The 23,616-nt window shown below is 37.5% G+C and overlaps 1 long non-coding RNA gene across 1 annotated transcript; it reads left to right on the forward strand.

Moving 5' to 3' along the window:
* The first annotated feature begins 15,703 nt into the window (after positions 1-15,703).
* On the forward strand, positions 15,704-16,368 carry LOC115972250. The gene is made up of 2 exons (XR_004087454.1): positions 15,704-15,777; positions 16,089-16,368. It is a non-coding gene; the product is annotated as an uncharacterized LOC115972250 (long non-coding RNA).
* Positions 16,369-23,616: the final 7,248 nt, after the last annotated feature.

Below are 23,616 nucleotides of genomic sequence, written 5' to 3' on the forward strand. Positions count from 1 at the left end.
TACTTTTAGGCAAGAATGGTGGTGTGGTGTGGTGCCTTCAATCAAACTTTGTATGTTCAACAATCTAGTTACCACTTTGTTTCCCCCATGTAAAACAATTTTCCAGGAGACCAAATCTAATGATTTAATGAGTGTGTTGCAATATTAACAATGCTCAAGAAAGTTGTTATGAAACATTTGCGAGAGCCATAGAAGCCCAGGCAGGTAACTGCAAGTTTAAATCCCAGAGGCTTGAGAGTGAGAGTTACCTTATATTGCACTCCCTCAAACACAAGGCAACATTCATATATCTTAAAATGGCAACATTAAATAGTTTCCTCTCAGAACCTTAATTTGTCTAACTGATAATAGGTAATGGTTTTTTCTCTGTCTGGATCATGTTTAGCACTTTTATTTTTACCAATTAGTACATAGCTAGCCAAAACGAGAGTTGTTAGGCTGATGGCCAATGCTAATCCATATTCAAATTTCAGTACTCTTCTCTATATGAGTTATCAATTTTCCAAACTTCCAATGAAATCAGGCAAATCTATTTATAAAGGTGAGTTTTTCACATGTTTTTTAATGATCTATGTCCATATTAGCACATATAAACAAGTTTCCAAATCTCTGTACTCTTTTACAAAATATGAGACCGTGGAAAGGATTAAGATACGTGATTTGAATCACCCTATAAGTGTCTTACAGTCCCCAACACCATTCCTATTGTTAAGATCAAATGAAACAAGCTCAGGTTTGCTCTTTGGGAGGGGAACTAAGGGACAGGATAGGATGGGACTAATCCATGGCATTTTCCGAAGGAAAAATCTTGTTACACACTCTCTATTGCATATTCTATACACACTCCTTTCGAAATCGTGTTTTGAAAATATGATTTTTCAGTCCATGTGGCAGTGTGTAAGTGTGCAATAGCAAGTGTATGATAATCATTAGCCCTTTCCAAATATCTATTTCTAATCCTTTTTGGAGAGATAATACCATGGAGAGACTCCAATCAAGATCTTAATATAAGATATAAGGACACCATTTTACCCAAAAGTTTAAGCCTAATGTTTTAGGCCTAGCTATATTATACACTATTAAATACTCAACCCTTTACTTTTTCTTGATGTGAGATTTCTACTCACAACTGTATACCCTACACAATATCTAATGTTGTTAACTTCGTATCACCCCTCTCATAATTAGGAATGCTGTTTATTTTTTAATGTCAACAGAGCGAACGTTCCTCCTGCAGCATGAGGAGTTGAGTTTGGAGAAACGTTCTGGTGCCTAGCTCGACAGCATCAAACAGGTATATATCCTTCAACAACAGAGAGGAAGATACTATTGTTAAGCTATAATACCTTTGGAAGAATGCAGCCAAAATCATTGAATTCCTAGTAAAGATTATGCAATACTATTTTAACCAAAAAAAAAAAAAAAAAAAAAAAAAAAACCCTAATCTAGAATGCGTATGCATCCCCTTTTATTTTAAAACTAAAAGTGGTATGCAAAACTGTGTAACTAAAGCTCCCTAATCTAGAATGCGTATGCATCCCCTTTTATTTTAAAACTAAAAGTAGTATGCAAAACTGTGTAACTAAAGCTTTAGTTTTTTTTTTTTTAAATATATATCTAACTTTTTCTACAACTGTAATTGTTCCTGTAGTCCTGTGTTTTGGTAAAAGATATTTAGTATGGTGTAAAAGAAGTGTCAAAGCATAATTCTGTGCCATACTACATATAGAAATCGGGGGTTGGATGATGGCCTTGAGTTTCTTCTGTTAGGCAATTGGGTTTGCCAAGTTTATCCATTTTATGCGGCTTTATATGGTGTGTGCAGTGGCATTGATTGGTAATGGAAATATAAAGAGAGTCCACAAAATGATGCAGTGTATGGTGAGGATTTCTACTGAGATTGGGAGGTTTAGTTGATACGGTTATCAAGATGAGAAATCGGGGTTGGCGCCATTATGTAATACACAGGTGTATTAGAAGGCGTAATAGTAATTCACTGGGTGCACTGAATAATTTCAACCCTCAAACCAAATTCTGAGATGTGCATGGATAAAATTTCCTTGGCAGTATTTTCGTTATGAATCTTTCTTAAGTCATCATTCCACGCACCAGTATCCCTATGAGTAACATAGACCACAGTAGGCAGTAGCTTCATGTTGCAAGTGGATGATTGCAACCATACCTAACCTGAAACCGGACAGGTATTAGAAGAGGAATCTGTATTGCTGTGCCCACTCTCCATTTACCTTGACCAATAGGAAGGTGTCCTGCTTGCGGGATATCCTTCCACACCCAAGAATTAGAAGGTTGTTGTTTACAAAACTTCATCTCCTCACCTTGCATTAACTTACAAGACAGCACATTGGCACACACAGGTAAGAACTAAGACCCCTACAAGGTTGAATCATCTGAGTTAGACTACCATTGATCAAAATTTAATGAGGCACAGTTCCATGAACACGTTATTTGGCCTACCACTAAAATCCATGCATACCAAAACAGCTTGCAAAAAAGGCCAACTCACCCTATTCAATGGCATTACTCATATCTATTCTTAGAGCACCAAATCTCCATTAACTCAGTGATTATCATTTTATAAGGAGCAAAAAGAAAAAATATATACACATACAGTGTACATGTTCTAACTGGGAATGAAAAGAAAAATGCAGGAGTGAGTGAATCCACCTAAAAAAAATACAGAACTGAAGAAAAAACCTTCAAAATGATCCATTAAAAAAAAAAAACAAACAAAATCAATATTTGAATGTTCTATTATCGAAGAGGAATCTAAATTCTCATGAGAAATTGATGGTCTATTAGAGATATTTCATAGAGTAAAAATCAGGCCACATACACAGTGTTCTAATCATGCAAAAATTGATGGTCTCCTCCATGTGCTTGATCAAACCCAACAAATTTGCACAGATCTTATTGTTCATAAACCAAATTTGATATCCGAATATTCGGTTTGATAACCTGCTACTAATTCTTCTGTCTCTGGTAATGTTGAAAGTATATCTATATGATTCGATTGATTGTGTAAAGCCCGTGGTAGCAAAGGAACCAGGGAAAGTATTCAGAAAAGACAGCTCTTTTCTATTATATTCGTATTTTCTATTATATTAGTATTAGTATTAGTTAGCGATTCAATTGAAGGAACTCGTAGGTGGGTCGTTGCTATAGCTTCCACTATTCTTTCAATCACACAACCAACTTGGTCAACATCATTAAGTCTCCTGCAAACCATATTATAAAACAATATATTGCTTCAAAAAGAGCATAAAGAACATGGATTTTATGATTTTTTGTGAAGAGGAAAAATTAAACATGACGGAGCCATCTCAACGAACTTGACGAAAGGAGAACGTACTCGCATTGGACGGATCGCGGTAGGACAGGCACGGCATGGATAGATCGGGTGGCCACGTGGCATCCATCTCATTATCACATAGTCTCCAAGGAACCTTAAATGGTAAATACTTGTGACACACGATTAACCCTGATTCATAGAGTCCTAACATAAATGGAATTCCAATATGACTAGAATTCTAGAAGATACGCGTAGTAATGAGTATCCTCCCCATAAGGAAAAGACTTGTTTTACAAGTCTTGGGGTCTGGCCCTACGCGACTATAAAAACCCGAAGATCCTCAAGAAAAAGGAACGCATAATTTACCCCTCTCTAGCACTCTAGAGTTGTGAGAATAGTTCTAACTTGACCTTCGGAGGGTATTTGGCCGACACCACACCGGTGCTCTCTGCTAGGTCTTCTCTTTTTGTTGTGCAGGAATTGCTTTGAGTGTGCAGGTCTTCCCTTTTTTCCACACATTGAAGAAATCATTTGAATGGACGAAAGAGTGCCAACAGGCGTTTGAAAACCTAAAGGCGTATTTGTCATCTCCCCCATTACTCAGCCCATCTAGGCCAGGAGAAGAGCTCTACCTATACTTAGCCGTCTCACAAGCCGTTGCCAGTGCCGCTTTGGTAAGAGAGGAAGATGGATCTCAGTGACCCGTCTACTTCGCAAGTCGAGCGTTTTGAGGAGCAGAAGAGAGGTACCCCCAGATGGAGAAATTGGCCTTCGCATTGGTAACTACGGCACGAAAGCTCAAGCCGTACTTCTAAGCGCATACCATTGTGGTCCTAGCGGAAAAACCTTTGAAAAGAGTCATGAATAGCCCCGAAGCCGTAGGACGGATAGCTTTATGGGTTGTAGAATTAAGCGAATTCGACATATAGTACTGGCCAAGGACGGCTGTAAAAGGATAGGTTGTGGCTGACTTCATCGCCGAGTTCACTCTCATGGACGGCCAGGGGGCAGAAAAGATTCCCCTGTGGAATATTTACATGAACGAATCTTCAAATAGGTAAGCAGGTGGGGCCGGTGTAGTGCTATTCTCCCCAGAAGAAGAAAAGATCAAATGCATGATCCGACTCGAATTTCATGCGACAAATAATGAGGCAGAATACGAAACCTTGATCGTAGGATTAGACCTTGCAAGAGCAGCAGGGGCCAAAAACATGATAATACATTGCGATTCCCAAGTTGTAACCAGTCAGGTCAACGGTGACTACGAATGCAAGAATGAAAGAATGAAGAGATACCTCCATAAGGTGAAGGGCCGAATTGGTAGTCTCCAAATCAAGTTCATCCAAATCCCAAGGGAGGAGAACGAATGCGCCGATCCACTTGCTAAGGCTGCCTCAACAGAACACATGCTTGTCCCTAATCAAGTATTATCTTTCGTCCAAACTTCCTCGCTCATTGATGGGGGTACAAGTGTGCAGGATACAGATACTGAAAACAACTGGACTGCGCCATTGATCTCCTACCTAAAGAATGGAATGCTACTGGACGGGAAGGACGCCGCAAGGAAGCTAAAGGTCCAAGCCTCACGATTTGTTATTATGAAGGATGTTTTGTATAAAAGAGGCTTCTCCTGCCCATATCTGAGATGCTTAGTCCCCGAAGAGGCAAAGTATGTCATGAGAGAAGTTCACGAGGGGATTTGCAGAAACCACTCGGGGGCAAGATCACTAGTACACAAGCTAATTAGAGCAGGATATTACTGGCCCACCATGCAGAAGGATGCGCAAGCCTATGTCAAAACCTGCGACAAGTGTCAGAGGTTCAGCAATGCCATCAGACAACCATCCGAGTAACTAACCCCTATGACGGCCCCATGGCCATTCTCTCAATGGGGATTAGATATCATGGGCCCCTTCCCTACAATAGTCAGGCAATTGAAGTTCCTAGTAGTTGGCATCGACTACTTCACAAAATGGGTGGAAGCCAAAGCCTTAGCCACTATCATGGAAAAGAATATTTGGAGTTTTGTTTGGAAGAACATCATCTACAAGTATGGGATACCAAGAGTACTTGTCTCTGATAACGGAAAGCAGCTCGACAACCACGCATTCAGGGACTTTTATTTGGAGCTTGGAAATAAAAACCATTACTCGTCACCTGCCCACCCTCAGGACAACGGACAGGTTGAGTTTACGAACCGATCCTTGCTCAAGATCGTCAAGACTCGGCTCGAGGGGGCAAAGGGCATCTGGCCAGAGGAACTTCCAAGCGTTTTATAGGCATACTGGACAATAGCAAGAACACCCACCGGGGAGACACCGTTCCGACTAGCGTACGGGAGTGAAGCAGTCATCCCAGTCGAAGTTGGACTCACAAGCTACAGGGTGGGCAATCATGACGAACAGAGGAATAACGAGACCATGCGCCTGCAGCTAGACTTACTAGACGAAGTCAGGGCTACAGCTAAACAGAGATTGACACGGTACCAGAACCTCATGGCCAAGCACTACAATTCCAGAGTTAGACACAGGGACTTCCAGGTTGGAGATCTTGTCCTAAGGAAAGTAATGGGCGCTAGCAGAGATCCTACATAAGGGAAGATCGGCCCAAACTAGGAAGGACCTTATAGAATTACGTCGTGGCAGAGGAAAGACACATACCACCTCGAGACACTAGACGAGCAAAAGCTACCCCATCCATGGAACACCTAGCATTTAAGAAAGTACTACCAATAGAAAGCGACATTCAACAGATTCTCAGTTTATTCACATTTTGCTAGTTTAATTTAATTATTGCAACATTCTCTGATTTTCTAGTTTACTATCTAGACGGTTTATTTTCACTTTTTAAGTTTTTAAGCTTCTCCTTTAAAGAACTACTTTTGGTTTAATAATACGAGGAATATTCAAATATGACTTGTCTTTTTATGAAAACTCCACTAAGTCCATAAAGTGGACGGTTCATCCATAAAGGATATAAATTCTATTAAAGCCCAAAGAAGAAAACGAAAAAAGAAAAATAAAAAAAAGCAATGGATTAGTAAAATACCAACCGTAACTAAACGCAGAGGTACCGTAAGTCGTTTTTGTAACGACAATCGGAATCAAAGGTCTGCGCGCACTTCTGCAAAAACCGTGGCAGCTTCTCGTTCAGAACTTGCGAAGGCAGCGAATCCTTCATCTTTCTGATCCCTCTGTATATACAAAATGCCAAACAATCTCACTTTTTAAAACCATTAAAAGAGCTACCCACAAAGAGAGAGAGAGAAGCATACAGGAGCCATGGGAGAAGAGGGTCATTGCCAGAGTAGGATTTGATGTCTGAGATCAAGGAGGTGAAGAGATCGGTGTTGTTGTCGTTGTTGGCTTTGGCAGAAGGGGAGGTGAACCTGTAAAAAGGTGTGTCTGATATTTAAAGAAGAGCAAAAGGTTTTATTTAGCCCAAAAAAAAAGAAAAAAGCACAACATTCAAATGTAAAACAGATTTCTTGGAAGGGAGGTGAACCTAGCGTTAACATGGTAAAGATGGTCCAAAATTGAACTCCAATTTCAGATTTGAATTGAAAAATTAGAAAGATAAATCTAGATATATGACACAAAATTAGAACTCTAATTAGGAATTTTAATTTGAGTTTCACTCTGCGTCATCTATTATTATATATATAAATTATAGGATCAAATCCGAGCTTAATTATTAATTTTGAGGGACCAAAATCTAACTTAACACCAAATTTTAGGGACAAAAGTCTAAGGGCTTGTTTGGTCATAGAGTTCAAAAATTGTTGTTTAAAAAGATGTGAAAACTGTGGTTTAAAAAATGTTGTTGAAAAACGTGTTTTATTGTTTATAAAACAAAAAAAAATATGTTTGGTATCATAGTTTAAATAACATGTTTCAGTGTTTGAAAAATATAAATATGTGTTTGATATGTGTGTGTTTGATTTAAAAAAAGGCTGACATCTATCCTATACAAAATAAAATTTTCTATTTGATGAGGGCAAATGGTCTAATGAGAGGAAGAGAACTAACACAGATATGTCACACCAAGTGGTCCCCACAGTGTTTGAAGGTATTTACAGTACTGCCACTTCCTATCAAAAAAATGTTGTTTGTTGTTTAAAAAGAGGCCATGGGTGATTTCAAAAAGTATCATTTAAAAACTATATTTTCAACAACAATTTTCAAGCAACACTAAACACAGATATGTTGCCAAACGTGTGTTTTTATTTTTGAACACTAGTGTTTAAACTCGGTGACTAAGGGTGTTTGGTGAGTGTTTCTAAACAATAATTTTCAGTTTTTATGTCAAACAACTAGTGTGCGGAAAATTAACATAAGCTATATTATGGAATTGGAAAAACTATCTATGCCAAATTAAAATCACAACCCACAGTAGATAGTAAAAGGCAAAGATAGAAGGAAAGGAAGATGCAAACACAAAGACAACATGCGATGTGTTATCGAAGAGGAAACCGAAGCCCTCGACGTAAAACCTCTTCGCCGCCCTCCAAGCGGTAAACAATCCACTAGAAAATGTAGTTGGGATACATGGACAGCAATAGACCCTCCAAGCCTAATCTACCCAGTGCACCTAAGCCCTCCAAGCTTCTTGCTCCAATGAGGTTGCGCCGAACCTTTTTCTTTTCTAACTTCCCAGATTCCACTACTAAACCGTAGTATCAGCCAATGTAGATTGGTTCCTTCCTAACTACTTCCCAGAAATCCAAACAGCCCTCTCACAGTGATGAATATGGTGAGAACAAGGTTTGGTAAAATGCCTCTCAAGGATTTGACAATGGAGAGGAAGAGAGTTGAGGAATTTGAAGAAACTCTAATGTATAGATTGTGGGTGAATCAATCTTGTTTTTCTTTAGGGTTTCTCTCTTAAAATTCTCTCTGGAATCTCACTTACATTTGTGGGTAAAAGGGGTATTTATACTGGAGTGAAAGAGGAATGTGAAACGTCAGGATTTATAAAACAGGGGTGGCTCACGGCTTGACCTCGCGACTTGACTGAGTCGCGAGATCCAGTCGCGAGATAACCGTATGGCCAGTTGTCCTGTTTTGTCCTGTAGTGCTCCAGCTAGCATGACTGTTCACCTTCTGGCATGCTTGGCACGTGTGCTGCGTCTGGCAGCTTGTAGCTGCGAGTCTCTGTTTTCTTGCACACTCTTGAGCAAACTTCACTCTATCTCACTCACTACGCTTACAACAAGCCCACCTAAATACAGAGTTACTAAATGCTGAAATACAAGCAAATTTGGCATGGAATAAAGCCAATAAAATGGTTGAATAAATTCAACCTTACAATCTCCCCCTTTGGCTATTCCGTGACAAAACCCTAAAACAGACTCTAGACTTAACATGTGAGTTGGGAATAGTTGAACAAAACTCACTCACACCTAACTTTAGAAGCTGTGAAGCACTTGAATCATAAGAACATGAAACTCCTGAAACACAACAATACACCATGATCATTGTATGCAGAAAAACATGAAATGCATATGAAACAAGTTTAAGGTGATCAAGCAAAGATGAAGTGAAGATTCAAATCAAGGCTTGATCAACCAAGTAATCACCACAAGGTAGTGATCACAGTGCTTATTCACACTTGGAATGAACACTTAAACATACAACTTAACAAGAACAAGGCAAGATACTTGTATGCTCAACACTCAACCAATGCATAATACACTAAGTATATGCATCTAGGAACAATCCTACAAGGGCACAAGAGTGACAGTACATAAATCAAAATGCAAGACATTTAGATATAAGTACTGATTTCAACATAGCATAAAAGGTTGTATTAAGCAAGGTACAAACCATAAAGCCTACAGACTATGCATAAAAACATTAACCCTAAAAGCTTACATAAGCACATGGGTACAAACACAATATATCCTGAAAAACATCAACAATATATATAAAAGATTAAACCAAGATTATAAGTTATGAGTTAGAAACAAGAACACACCAAAACCACAGTGTATCAAACCCATATAAACGCTAAAAGTCCAAAAACATAAACCTATAAGTTTAGAGGATAAAACTTAAAACAAAAGTATGTCAAAAGTATGTGTGTACTCCCCCTATCACTATGCACACTTCCCTTTGAACTTTCTCCCCCTTACTGAATGCTCTCCCCCTTTTTGGCACGAATAGCTAAAGGCTGTCGTCCAACTTTCGTTGAATAGCGTCTAGCTGATTCTCCATAGTCTCGAGACGCATTTGAACATGGTTGTTTGTGGAGTAGAGAAGTGTCACAATCTCATCAATGCGTTTCTGAATATGTTCAAGTAAACTGCCCACTCTATCAGTATGAGGATCAGTCTGTGCTTGCGGAATACTAGCTTGTGGAACGTCAGGAATAGCATGCGAAGTAGATGTGGTATGTGCAAGTGTCTCTGACTCAGGGGCAGATGGAGTAACCGGAGAGATGTGTGCACTCTTTGGAGTTTTAGAGGAGTGACTTCTGCTAGCTTGAAGAGAGTACATGGAAATAGGACGCTGACGGGTCAACATTTTTCCATCTGTAGGAGGAACAATGCCTTTACGAAGAATGAGTTTCATGATGAGACTGCAAAATGGAATAATTTCTCGAGCTGCAGTATGAACCGCGGTCTTTCTCATGGTGTAAAAGATGTGAGCACAGATATCAATGGGGGCTCCTGTAATAAGATCACAAAGGAATTGAGCTCTTCCAAGATTTATGAATGTAGTGTTGGACAGTGGATAGAGATTAGAGAACATGATCAACTTCAGTGTGGTCAGCTCTGGTGCAAACTTTGCGGTGCTGATGGATGTGCCTACTGTGGATACTTCATGATCAGATCCTAGGATTTGTAGAATGTCTTGAATCTCTGGAGTTCGATCATCATACGGAGTTAGATCCACATTCTGAGGTCTAGTGATGCCGAGAACCTCGGCGATGGAGTTTGGGGAAATGCCAAATTCCTTTCCTCTGACCTAGAAAATAAGTTCAACTCCAAGATCACTTGCATTGGAGAAGCATTCCTTAACCAGTTCATCCATTGGATCGACAAAGTTCCCAAACAAGTTTGCCCAATCTCGTGGCTCAAAGATACGAGGGATAAAAGTGGTCCCTAAGGTGTTAAACTCCACCACCCGTTCCACTATAAGAGTTGACTTGTCAAAGATGTTTGAGTAGATGTGTGAGGTAAGCGGAGTTCTAAACCTCTCCTCATTGGAGTCTTGAGATGCCTGTGATGAGAGTCGAGTCCTTTTAGCAACTGGTGTTGCTGGATCGTCAGCAACAATGTCTTTACCCTTGGAAGATCGACGAGACATCTGCAAGAGAATAGGCCCACAGCAAAGAACCAACAATAGTACCACACAAGATAAATATCAACAAGATTCGATGCAAATAGAAGTGAAAAACTGAGATTTTAATACATAAATACAAACTTAAGACAATTCAGACCTAAACAAACTTCCATCAATACTAAGGTGCACAATATGACAGGTGCAGCAAAATGGTGATAGTGCAAAAGAGCATAGAGAGACACAAATTCAAACAGAACTGTCAATGAGACAATTTACCATGACCATGATATGCATACAAAGATAGCATTCGAACATTAAGAACGGATATCATAAAACATATCACATAAGATATGAACATGGATAAAATTTCAAAATGAAGAATCAGAACATTCAAAATAGAACACATGGCAGTGAGACACAACATTTAGAAAACGAAGTTGTTTTAAAGGAATATTTTGAAGATGCCATCACACAAGATATGTTAGCATAAAACACAGTAAACCAAAACCGCAAGCCAACATCAACACACAAACAAGTGAAAGGAGCAAGACACATAAATACCAAACCCATTTAACAAAAGATTTTCATAATCAACAACAGGCAAATATCAGAACAATGAAAAAGCACATTGTGACCACTCAACATAAAAATGGATGAGATTAACAACAAACATAACAAGCCATACCCATCACACAAAGAGAGGAATGTTTCGAACACAGTATCAATCCAAATGGTAAGAAAAACATCCATGAAATAGGGAAAATGAGATGAGGAAAACAAGACCCATACATTTTCTTGATGATTTGGATAAGAAATGAAGCACCAATGAAGTTTGAAAATGGGTACACGGAGTGTTTGGGAAGGAGACAGTTGAGAGAGAAGATGAATAGTCACAAAAGTTCGAGGGAAAACTGAAAAAGATTTAAAAATTGCCCCTATTTTTGCCAAACACGCGTTTTTCGCGACTGAAGAAAGTCGCCACAAAGTCGCCAGTTCAAGCCGCCAAAACACTCAAAGACAAAAGTTTGAAAAATTTTTCTAAGTGTTTTTTGCGACTGGAAGGTCTACCTGCGAAAGAGTCGCGAGCTGAGCCACCAAAATCTCTGAGTAACCCTCGCGACTGGACCTTCCACTCGCGAACAAGTCGCCAAAAATGACCCGCGAAGATGCAACTGAGGCTCGCGACTTGCCTTACCCGCGACTGAGTCGCCAAAACAGGGCAAAAATTTTTTTTTTGAAATTTTCAGATTTTTTAAACAAAATACTTTCCAAAAACACCTAAAACACTAAAAAATCTTTTTGTGCATGAATTAACAAAGATTGAGCATGTGAAAACACATTTCATCAAGTACAATCACACAAATGATTATGGCATTTATTGAACATAAACTTGTGTGTTGTGTGTGGATATCAACAATGAGATAGTCCTTAGTCTAATATGAAGCTTCAATGATCAATTCAACCAAGACATACACAATTAGCACTAGATCATGTGATCCATCTCAATTATAGAAATATGTATATATGACCTTCCACAAAACTTGATAACATATCTTGGAGCTTTACATTTGACTCCACTTTCAATCATAACATTTGATCATTTTGATCTTTTGAGACAATCACCTCTCATTGTGAGAGTGATATTTGATATTTCACTTTAATGAACTAACCTTTGGCTTTTTGAATAAACAATCACTTTAATTTTAGGTCGCTTACCCTTTTTCCTAGTCGAATACTAGAGTGTGCGACAGGCTTTTACAGCTCAATATCTCTTTTCATTTGGAGATTTATATTTTGTGAGCTCTTTTTAGCAAAAACAAAAATAAAGAGTGGGAAGATATATATAGACACAAGTCTATGCATGTCTCAAGATCATCATAACCATTCACTAATCATTCATGACAAGTTTGAAGATCTATTTACAACAATCACATAGATTTCAAGATTTCTCTCACAGTGATATGAGTGCAAAGAAACAAGCAATGCTCGAAAATGCACAACACCATTAGCACAAAGGTACAAGGCAAAACAAGTTTTGAGACAAAAGCTCAACAATGTCAATCAAACTTTTTGATTTTCTAATTTTTATGTGATTTTTGGATTTTTGACATAAAAGAAGAAAAAAAATTGATCAAGAATAAAAAGAAAAACAAAAATATGCACAAGAAGGCAAACAAACAACCATCAACATAAACAACAAGCAATCAATCAAACATCGTCACAGAGCATAAGAAGTATTAATGCATGGACATGTTGTAATGTTTATGCATGAGTACCCTTTTTCACCCACACGTCACTTGCGTTTGGGGTGATTTCCTTATAGGATTGGGTACGGGAGTTAGGGCTTTCAAACCTTCGTGAGAAGCTTTCCAAGCAGTTGGTGAATGCACCAATCATCTTCATCACGTTCATCATTCCTGGATCACCATTTTGATCTATAGATTGTTCACCTGCCCAATTTCTTCTATCATTTCTAGGTCCTCGTGACCTTTGAGGAGTTGCACTATTCTTTGCTCTCAGCCTTTGGCAATTTAGTCAAGTATGCCCTTGAAGTCCGCAATGATGACACACATAAGTTGATCTAGGACCTCTTTGTGGTCGTGGACGTGACTTGACACGAGATTCAGACCTGCCCACAGATTGATTACGGGTATTCAACAACCGTTCGTTCCCCACATTTCTCTTCTCCTCAATCTTGGGCTTCTCAGCAGCAGGACCAACATCGGCTGATTCTTTGGCCTTTATAAACTTCACTTCTTTAGTGACATTTCTAGATGAGCTACTTCCTCCGGTATATCCCAATCCGGATTTGTCTGAAAAACTCTTTTGAGATGAAATAACATCATCTAGCTTCTTGGTGGTGACCATCTCTATTTTAGCAATGGTAATGTGAGAGATCCTGTGAAATTCATCTGGAGACATACCACAGAAAATAGCATTGAGTGCTTTACTGTTAGCATTAGATGCAGCAAGTGCTGCCTTATCCCATGTGGATTTGGTTGCCTCAGGTCTGGTCAAACCAATCTCAACAGCATCCCAAACTGATTCATCAATTGAGCAAAGAAATGCTCTCATGCGAACCTTCCAAAAATCATAATTATTACCATCAAAATATGGAGGTGCATTTAGGGATTGAGACCGATCCATCTCAATAGGGAGTCAAGGATCACACAATGGTATTGAAACCAATAAATTGTACTCGCTCTGATACCAAATGAAAGTTCAAATATGTGTATAAACACCCTTGAACGTTTAGACCCCCAAATTACAATTTAACCAATTCAAGCATTATGTCAAACAACTAATGTGCGGAAAATTAACATAAGTTATATTATGGAATTGGAAAAACTATCTATGCCAAATTAAAATCACAACCCATAGCAGATAGTAAAAGACAAAGATAAAAGGAAAGGAAAATGCAAACACAAAGATAACACGCGATTTGTTATCGAAGAGGAAACCGAAGCCCTCGGCGTAAAACCTCTCCGCCGCCCTCCAAGCAGTAAACAATCCACTAGAAAATGTAGTTGGGATACATGGACAACAATAGACCCTCCAAGCCTAATCTACCCAGTGCACCTAAGCCCTCTAAGCTTCTTGCCCCAACGAGGTTGCGCCGAACCTTTTTCTTTTCTAGCTTCCCAGATTCCGCTACTAAACCGTAGCATCAACCAATGTAGATTGGTTCCTTCCTAACTGCTTCCCAGAAATCCAAACAGCCCTCTCACAGTGATGAATATGGTGAGAACAAGGTTTGGTAAAATGCCTCTCAAGGATTTGACAATGGAGAGGAAGAGAGTTGAGGAATTTGAAGAGACTCTAATGTATAGATTGTGGGTGAATCAATCTTGTTTTTCTTTAGGGTTTCTCTCTTAAAATTCTCTCTGGAAGCTCACTTACATTTGTGGGTAAAAGGGGTATTTATACTGGAGTGAAAGAGGAATGTGAAACGTCAGGATTTACAAAACAGGGGTGGCTCACGGCTTGACCTCGCGACTTGACTGAGTCGCGAGATCCAGTCGCGAGATAACCGTATGGCCAGTTGTCCTGTTTTGTCCTGTAGTGCTCCAGCTAGCATGACTGTTCACCTTCTGGCATGCTTGGCACGTGTGCTGCGTCTGGCGGCTTGCAGCCACGAGTCTTTGTTTTCTTGCACACTCTTGAGCAAACTTCACTCTATCTCACTCACTACCCTTACAACAAACCCACCTAAATACAGAGTTACTAAATACTGAAATACAAGCAAATTTAGCACGGAATAAAGCCAATAAAATGGTTGATTAAATTCAACCTTACAAACATCAAAGGCTTTAAAAAGTTAAATAATAATAATAAATGAAGTTTTAGTTTTGTTTTTTTCTTTATGCATATATTGATTAAGATGAATAATCTAAGACTAGGAATCTGACCCGGTGGTAAGGGTCTTTGGAAAATTTACTAGCTAGGTTGACAAGTAGAAAACTGATTCTCAATGAGCTTCTAATTCAAACCCCTCTCACAAAAGTAAAAGATCAAAATTCAAGTAATGGAAAGCAATTAAAGAATGTCATCTGAAAGAGTGGATGTGCGCAATCACTGTACATGGTCAACTTGTCAATTTGTGCACAAAATCCAGGCATAGAAAATGAAAAACAAATGTAGGGGAGTTGAGGAAACAGAGAGATCATAGTAGAGGAATCTGATTACAAATGAAAGGGATGCACATTGACTCAATTCAATCCAAGATATTAATGCTGATACCACTGTTTGTCACTTCACCTAAGAAACCCACAAAAACCAGAAATCCATTGACCAACATCTAAGTAAATTTTGTAATTTCAAAGTAAAGCACTCTGGAGGCAATGTGATAGTGGTGGATGGTTTATCAAATGACATATAATGCTCACATTATGATAGTGAATTCATCCCTAAAAGTATCTATATATACACATATACATATATACTTGCAAGTATACTCATATATAATACCAGTGTTTTGGTATCTTATTCTGAAATTGTCATATCTTACACATGGAAACTCAAGAGTTTTGAGCCCAGCCCAGGCAACTTCTTTTAACGTTTCCGAATATATGCAGGTGCATGATGTGAAAGTGGAGGTGGTGGAAGGAGATGCGAGGCAGTGGAGAAACACCATGCATCCATTTTGGTTGTGGGTAGTCATGGCTATGGAGCTATCAAGAGGTATTGCTCTAAACCTTTATTCTTATTTTTGCTGTCATGGTTTACAACTGTTAAATTGTAAAGGAGTTTTTTCTGTTAAATTTTTGCTGTCATAGCAGCGAACTTTTTTCTTTATTTTCTGCCATTAGTCTGATATTTGATCTTGATCAAAACAGGTGCTTCTATTGTTAACTGTAACAAGCAAGAATTCAATAACATGTTACGATTTACAACTTATGATTCATTTTTTGTTTCTTGGAAACTTTTGGTGGAAATATGTTGCTCATCCATGAAACTTTGAAGTTTTAACAATCAATTTAATTTTCATGCAGGGCTGTTTTAGGCAGTGTCAGTGACTACTGTGCTCATCATGCCCACTGCACGGTGATGATTGTGAAGAGGCCCAAAATCAAACACTAAGCCACCATACCTGCTTCACATAAAAATGTATTGCAGTTGGATCAGTCAAGGGATTATACTTAAAAATAAATTTGATGATGTACAAAGTGTTTTTCTATCTTCGCATTTGACAGTTGCTCTTGAACTGGCATGTTTTACTCTGCTCAACTTTGAATGATATGTTGATATTTCATTGTAAGCGTTTGATAGGAATTTGTTTCGCATAAGTGACAGTTGCACAAAAGCATTCCAAGTTCCAACTGCCAAAGAGAGTAGGTGTATTTTATTTTTATACATTGATAACAGCATCTCTGAAGCAAGGCATGTTTCCACGGCCATCAACTGTGAAACTATAAACATATCACGAAAGGACCAAAGCACTTTCCCAGTCCTTTTACCATACAATCAAATATCATGGGTGAGCTAGCATAGCTCCTCTACATAACGTGGGCATTCACACCAAATTCAACAACTTAGCTTCTCATAAAACATATAGCTAAACTCAACTAAGGCTGAGTTTGGATCCACGTTTGCTGCATTTTAAGTTTCTGCGTTTTCCTTTCTTTTTTTCTTTTTTTTTTTTCACGCGTTTTCCCCAACAAGCGGTACTGTTCATGTACGGTACATGAACAGTAGCCGCAACGGATGCACTGTTTACGGACCCACAAATTTCATTTTTTATCAATTTTTTCATTAAAAATAGGTCTCACAGCACTATTTACACATTTAAAAATTATTTTGCTACAGTGTTTTCAGTTTTCAGTTTCAGCAAAATAAGTTCTATCCAAATAGACCTTAAAACTGTCTTGCGTCACAATTTGTCAAAAAAGACAATGTTCATCAACACACAATTTTATATTGTTCTCTCTCTCCCTCTCTCTCTCTATAGACCTCCCTGGTTGAGCTCCTTCTTGAACTCATTCACCCTCTTGAACTTATCTTCCCCTCTCTCTTTAGATTAGCACAGGTGGTTGTGGCTCCATTTTCAAAATTGGGTCAAGTGGTTGTGGTTGGGTTGTGTTTGCTCTAGATAACTGGGTTTGTGTTGGTTTATGCCTTTATGGTTTGATTTGGGTTTGATATGTGTTGGTTTATGGGTTTGATCTGTGTTTTGTTGTTTTAGATAAGAAATTAAAACCAACTATGGAGAACAAAGTTATTAGCTTTAAAAATTTAGATGCCATTACTTTCAATTTTCTCCATTCATTCTCATAAAAAAATTCTTTAACATTGTATTTGGTTGGGGTGAATTTAGGAAGGATGGAAAACATACGGAGGAAAATAGAGTGGAAAACAGTGTTTTCCATTGTTTGGCAAACGAGAAAAAATAGAGAGGAAGGAAAACCTGGGAGAAAATTCTCTACCGGGCCCACAAATTTTTTCCTCCCAAATCGGGAGGAAAAGCCTAAAGAGAAAATGCTCTCTCGACACTTTTACCATAAAGCCCTCTGGAATTAAGTAAAAAAAAAAAAAAACAGAGAGCACGATGGTGAAGCACAAAATTGATGGAGCTCTCAATCAAAATACAAACTCAAATTAAAATTTTAAAACAAATCAAATTAGAACCAAAAAAAAGAGAGCAAAACTGACCCATCTGAGCCTCGGTGGGAAGAGGACATGCAATGGTGCTTCTTGAATGCTCTAGAGTAGACATAGTGCTAGAGAAGAAAAGAAAAAAGAAAAGTGAAGATAAGAGGAAAAGCTCCAGACAAGTGAAGATAAAAGGAAAAAAGAAAAGAAAAGAAAAGTGAAGATAGAGACAAGGGAAAGGTGTGGAGGAGAAAAAAAGAGGAAAAAAAAAAGGAAAAAAAAAAAAGGAAAGTGCGAATGAAAAAGAAAAAGAAAAAAAGAGATAATGGAAAAATAAAATAAAGGATAAGAAATTGAGAAATGCTACTACAATATTTCTACAATAATTCTTAAGTGGTGGATTGTTACTAACTAATATGGATGAAAAAAATATTTAAGTGATATGTTCAAATTAAAATCAGTAATAACTTACCACATATAATTTATTGTGAAAATATTGAGAAAAATGTTGTGCACGTAACACTTCTCATTGAAAAATATAATTATTGGTAAATTTTATATTATTTAATAAGTACAAATAAATCTATTTCTTACCTATTATGTAACAAGGGTATAATAGTCAATTTATATAAACTACACTTTCTATCCTCTCACTTTTCTTTTCAACCAAACAAAAGAGTTTTCCACCCTCCCACTTTTCCATCCCTCCAACCAAACACACACGAGGGGATACTAAATATTTACTTTTCCATCCTCTTACTAATTTTCCTTCCTCTCACTTTTCCACTCCTCCAACCAAACGGACCCTAAGAGTTGCATGAGATTAAAAAGAATTTTGTATTTAATAGAATAAGTGGAAAGCTATATTGCTTCTAAGACTATTGTAGGACTTGTTAAGTTGACTTTTGAGAAAAAATCAATGGCTCCTTGAAAAAAAAAAAAACTTTTGTAATGGCATCTAGATAAATTGTTACGTTGGGAACTGTTAAAGTTGACACAAGTTCGTCCTCTCACCCACCCACATTAACTTCTTAAGTTCTTTGAAAAAATTACAAGTTTTTAATTATGCATTTTTCAAGGCAACCCAAAGAAAAAACAAATCTCCATTTGTGGATTTTGTTAAAATCACAAGGTAAAACAAGAAGCCTTAAATCAAAAAAGAAAATCACAGAAAGTTCAAGAAAGCTCTAGAAAACAAAGAGAAAATTTTGAGTGAAAGAGAGAAACTTTTATTGCTAAATTCTGTGAATTACAAAGACTAACTAATTTACACATAATAGCATCTATTTATACTAGCAGTTATAGATTAGAAAGAGGAGCAAAAGCGTAGGAAAAACACTAACACACTCTAACAGAATTCCCTAAAACTCTCCTCTAATAAGATTAGGACAAGTGTCACTTTACATCTAACTAACTAACTAACTAACTACTCTCTCACTCGTGGAACTCACATGCTTTTGCTTAACTCTTCAACATTGCAAGTAATTTATTCAACCACACCTTAAGCCTCTTCTGGTTTCTACTTTGATCACATTGCCTTGTTTGTGTAACTGTTTTCTTCAAACCACACTTGCTTCCATTCTTCAATTATGTTTTACCCTTCTTCAATTCAATTGCACCCTTAATCTTCTTCTTAATAGCCCCCCTCAAGACCAAAGCTGCTTCTGCTGTAAAAATAACTTCTGTGTCTTGTAGTAACTTTGGATAAGTAATGCTGTTATTGAAAATGTTGATCAAGCCTAGCCTACTTATTAGGTCCATGAAGACACGTACACCAAGTGCTTTAGTGAATACATCAGCCAGTTGCAAATTAGTTCTCACATGAAAATTTTTGATCATACCTGCCTGTATCTACTCCTTAATCAAGTGGCAATCCACTTCAATATGTTTAGTCCTCTCATGGAACACAGGATTTGCAGCTATGCGTAAAGCTACCTTCTTCTCACAATAGAGAAGTGCAGCTTTTGAATGCTCAATTCTAAAATCTTCAAGCAAGTAGAAAAACCAAGTAATTTAACAGCAAGTTGAAGCCATTAACCTGCATTTAGCCTCAGTTGAAGGTCTAGACACAGTATTTTGTTTTTTTGATCTCCAAGAAATCAAATTTTCTCCAAGAAATACACAATACCCTGTTAATGACTTTCCAGTATCATGGCAACCAGCCCAATTTGCATCATAAAATGCTTTCAACTTGAAATCTAATTTTGCTGAGAAAAACAAACCTTGCTCTAGAGTACCCTTAATGTATTGCAAAACCTTGACTGCTACCAACATGTGAAGCTACCTAGGCTTGTTCTAGAATTGACTCAATCTGTTCACAGCATAACAGAGGTCAGGTCTGGTCAAGATCAGGTGCATCAACCTTCCAATTAACCTCCTATATTGTGAAGGATCATCAATTAACTCACCCGCATCATTAGACAATCTGAGATGTTGTTCCATAGGTGTTCTCATGGGCTTGCAACCTAACATTCCTGAACCTGACAGCACTTTTAATAAATACTTTCTTTGATTAAGACTTATACCTTTCTCATTTCTAGCCACTTCTAAATCCAAGAAATACTTCAAGGCTCCTAAGTCTTTCATCCCAAATTTGGTATCCAAAAGCTTCTTCAAATCAGCTTCACATTGTGAATCATTTCCAATGATCAATATGTCATCAACATACACTAAAAGAACTATGAAACAAGAACCCTTTGAGTGTACAAAAAGAGCATACTTAGATTTGGACTGCACAAATCCTAACTCAGTGATTATTGTTGACAATTTGGCATGCCATTGCCTGCTTGCTTGCTTCAAGCCATAAAGAGACTTCCTCAGCTTGCATACAAGAGGTCTAGTAGTAGCATTAGAGCAGCCCCTCTTGTTGTGAAATCCCCAGGGTAAAGACATATACACTTCCTCATCTAAATCACCATGAAGGAAGGCATTGTTAACATCTAACTGATGCAAAGGCCAACCTTTGATAACAGCAATGCATAACAACACCGTAACTGAGACTAATTTAGCAACTGGTGGAAAGGTTTCAGAGTAATCCAGCCCCTCTTATTGAGTATACCCTTTAGCCACTAATCTGGCTTTGTACCTCTCCACTGAACCATCTAGGTTAAATTTTATCCTATAAACCCATTTTACACGCAATTGGAGCCTTACCAGCGGGTAAAGGAACAACATCCCAAGCATGATTGAGCTCTAAAGCAGAAATCTCCTTATCCATTGCTTCCTGCCAAGCCTTTGAAAGCACAGCGTGATGGTAAAACTCAAGTTCAACTTCAACACTAGCAGCAAGAGCAAAAGCTTGATGGGAAGTGCTAAGGTTAGCATAAGAATGGTGCTATGTAATATCATAAAGACTACTTGAAGGTGGTTTAGTGGTAAGCAAAGAACAAGAATAGTCCTGCAAGTAAAAAGGCAGTTTATGGACCCTAGTGGATTTTCTAAGTTGTGTGGGAGGTATAGAAGTAACTGGAGGAGGTGGATCAATGGGTGAATAAAGTGCAGGAGATGGTGAAGTAACATCATTAACAGAATCATCTAGAGGAACACATTCTGTAGTAGCAATAGTATCTACTGTAGAATCACTAACAGTAATGGGAAGATGCTGATTTGAAAAAGTAGGTGAGGAAATAAAATCTAAGGAGATTGGTGTGATAAAGGATTAGTTTCAGAGGAAGGAAACACATCTGTCAAAGGATTAGAATCAAAAGGATCAAGGTTTTGAGGAAGAACATGAGATTGAAAAGGGAATATGGACTTATAAAAGTGCACATCTCTTGAGATGAATACTGAATGTGTAGCAAGATCCATTAGTTTATAACCTTTAACACCAAAAGGATAACCTAGAAACACACATTTAGTGGCTCTAGGTAAAAACTTATGGTTGTTGTGTGCAAGTGTAGATGCATAACAATGACATCCTAAAAACCTAAGGTGTGAAAAACAAGGTAACTGTCCAAAAAAAAAAAACTTCATAGGGTATCTTATTTGCAAGAACAAAAAAAGGTAACCCATTGATAAGGTAAACAGCTATGAGCACACAATCTCTCCAAAATTCCAAAGGAATATTTGATTAGAATTTAAGTGCTCTAGCCTCATTTAAAATGTGTTGATGCTTTCTCTCTACAATTGAATTTTGTTGAGAGGTTTCAACATAACTCAAGTGGTGCATTATGCCATTGGATTTAAAAAAATCTCTTAGTAGAAACTCAGTGCCATTGTTTGTTCTTATGCACTTTATTTTCTTATTAAACTGAGTTTTAACAAAAGCATAAAACTGTGGCAATAGAACCTAAGTTTCTGATTTAGTTTTCATCAAATAAATCAAGTACATCTAGAGAAATCATCAACAATAGTAAGAAAATATTTGTATCCATCGACAGTAAGAGTGGAAAAAGGACCCCATAAATCACAATGAATTAGATCAAAAGGTAAATTAGAAACATGAGTGCTAGAAGAGAAAGGCAATCTCTTTTGCTTTGCTATTGGACAAATGTCATAATGGCAGTCTTATTACACTGTACAAAAGACAATCTTATTTACAAGCTCAAGTTTACCACTTGAAGGGTGCCCTCGTCTAAAATACCAAAGATCAGAATGAATAGAAACTAAATGATAGTGAGTAGAGGCTGGGATAGAAGACAAATCCTTGTACTTCTTATCCGGCAGATACAATCCATTTTGCTCTCTACCCAAACCAATCGTGCTTTAGAGAGCAAGATCCTGAATGAAGCAAAATGATCTAAGAAAAACAAGGTAACAATATTGTGATTTGAACTTGTTCAATTTACTAATAGATATGAGGTTAAAGGTAAAAGAAGGAACACACAACACATTAGTAAGAATTAAGGTTTTAGTGAGATGTACTGTGCCAAAATAATCACTAAGACCATTTCACCATTAGGTAAGTAAACAAAAGAATTAGAAACACAAGTGATGGAACTAAAAACTAAGAGAGAATGGACCATATGATCAGTAGTCCCTGTGTCAATGATCCAATTTGTTTTATCAAAAGCTGATCTATTTACTACTTCAGCAGTGAAAATAGTTGAATTTGGAACTGTAATGGATGAAGAATAAAAGGCTTTACTTGAGAAATTGTTGAGATAACTGGAAGTGGAAGCACTTAATGCCAAAGGCTGTGAAGTACTTGCTCCTGTAGTGGTCAAGCTAGTTGGTTGCTGTAAAGTTGAAGTTGAATGCTATTGACACCCTATTTTGCAACCCATTTTTAACATCACATGGAGGGTAAAATGGTAATTTCACATTGAAAATATGCATCTTGATTCTGGTCATTAGTTCCTCAGTCTCATTTCACCAAAATGATCTTGATATTGTAACGATCAAATTGACTAGTCATGAACCCTAATCGAACCATTATATTGAAAGTTATCATTAAATCAAGTTTTAATAGCTGAGATGCACTATCAAAAATTGAGTCCGACTATATGTGATTATGAAAAATTGATTTCAATTGGTTGTAAGTATAGTCAACTTGAGATCGATGATGTGTCATAATTTTGATTGGTTAGGATTACATTTTATGGTAGGGTTGCACACACCTAATTAACTAGATAGTTAAACATTAATTATTTAATAAGTAATTTGTGCAATTATCTTTTAATTAGAGTAAATTTGGAACCAATTAAGTTTGAAATGGGAGTGATTAAAGTCATTTAATGTTAATTGGGAGCTAATTTGGGACCTATTAATGTTAATTGTGCTGAAACCATTTTTTAATGAATAACCTCTGCTCACCATTTCATCGATATCTCTCAGAATATTTTGAATCGGTGAATGAGATTAATTTTCTCAGAAACTAAACATCCGGGGCTTCAATTTGAGCACAAGAATGAGACAATTCCGATCAGAATTGAGGTAGATATGATTTTTCAAAGTTGGCTCTACAGGTTGTTACAGCAGTTACGGGAAAAC

Source organism: Quercus lobata, chromosome 12, assembly GCF_001633185.2.
Source record: "Quercus lobata isolate SW786 chromosome 12, ValleyOak3.0 Primary Assembly, whole genome shotgun sequence".
In the NCBI taxonomy this organism is placed as follows: Eukaryota; Viridiplantae; Streptophyta; class Magnoliopsida; order Fagales; family Fagaceae; genus Quercus; species Quercus lobata.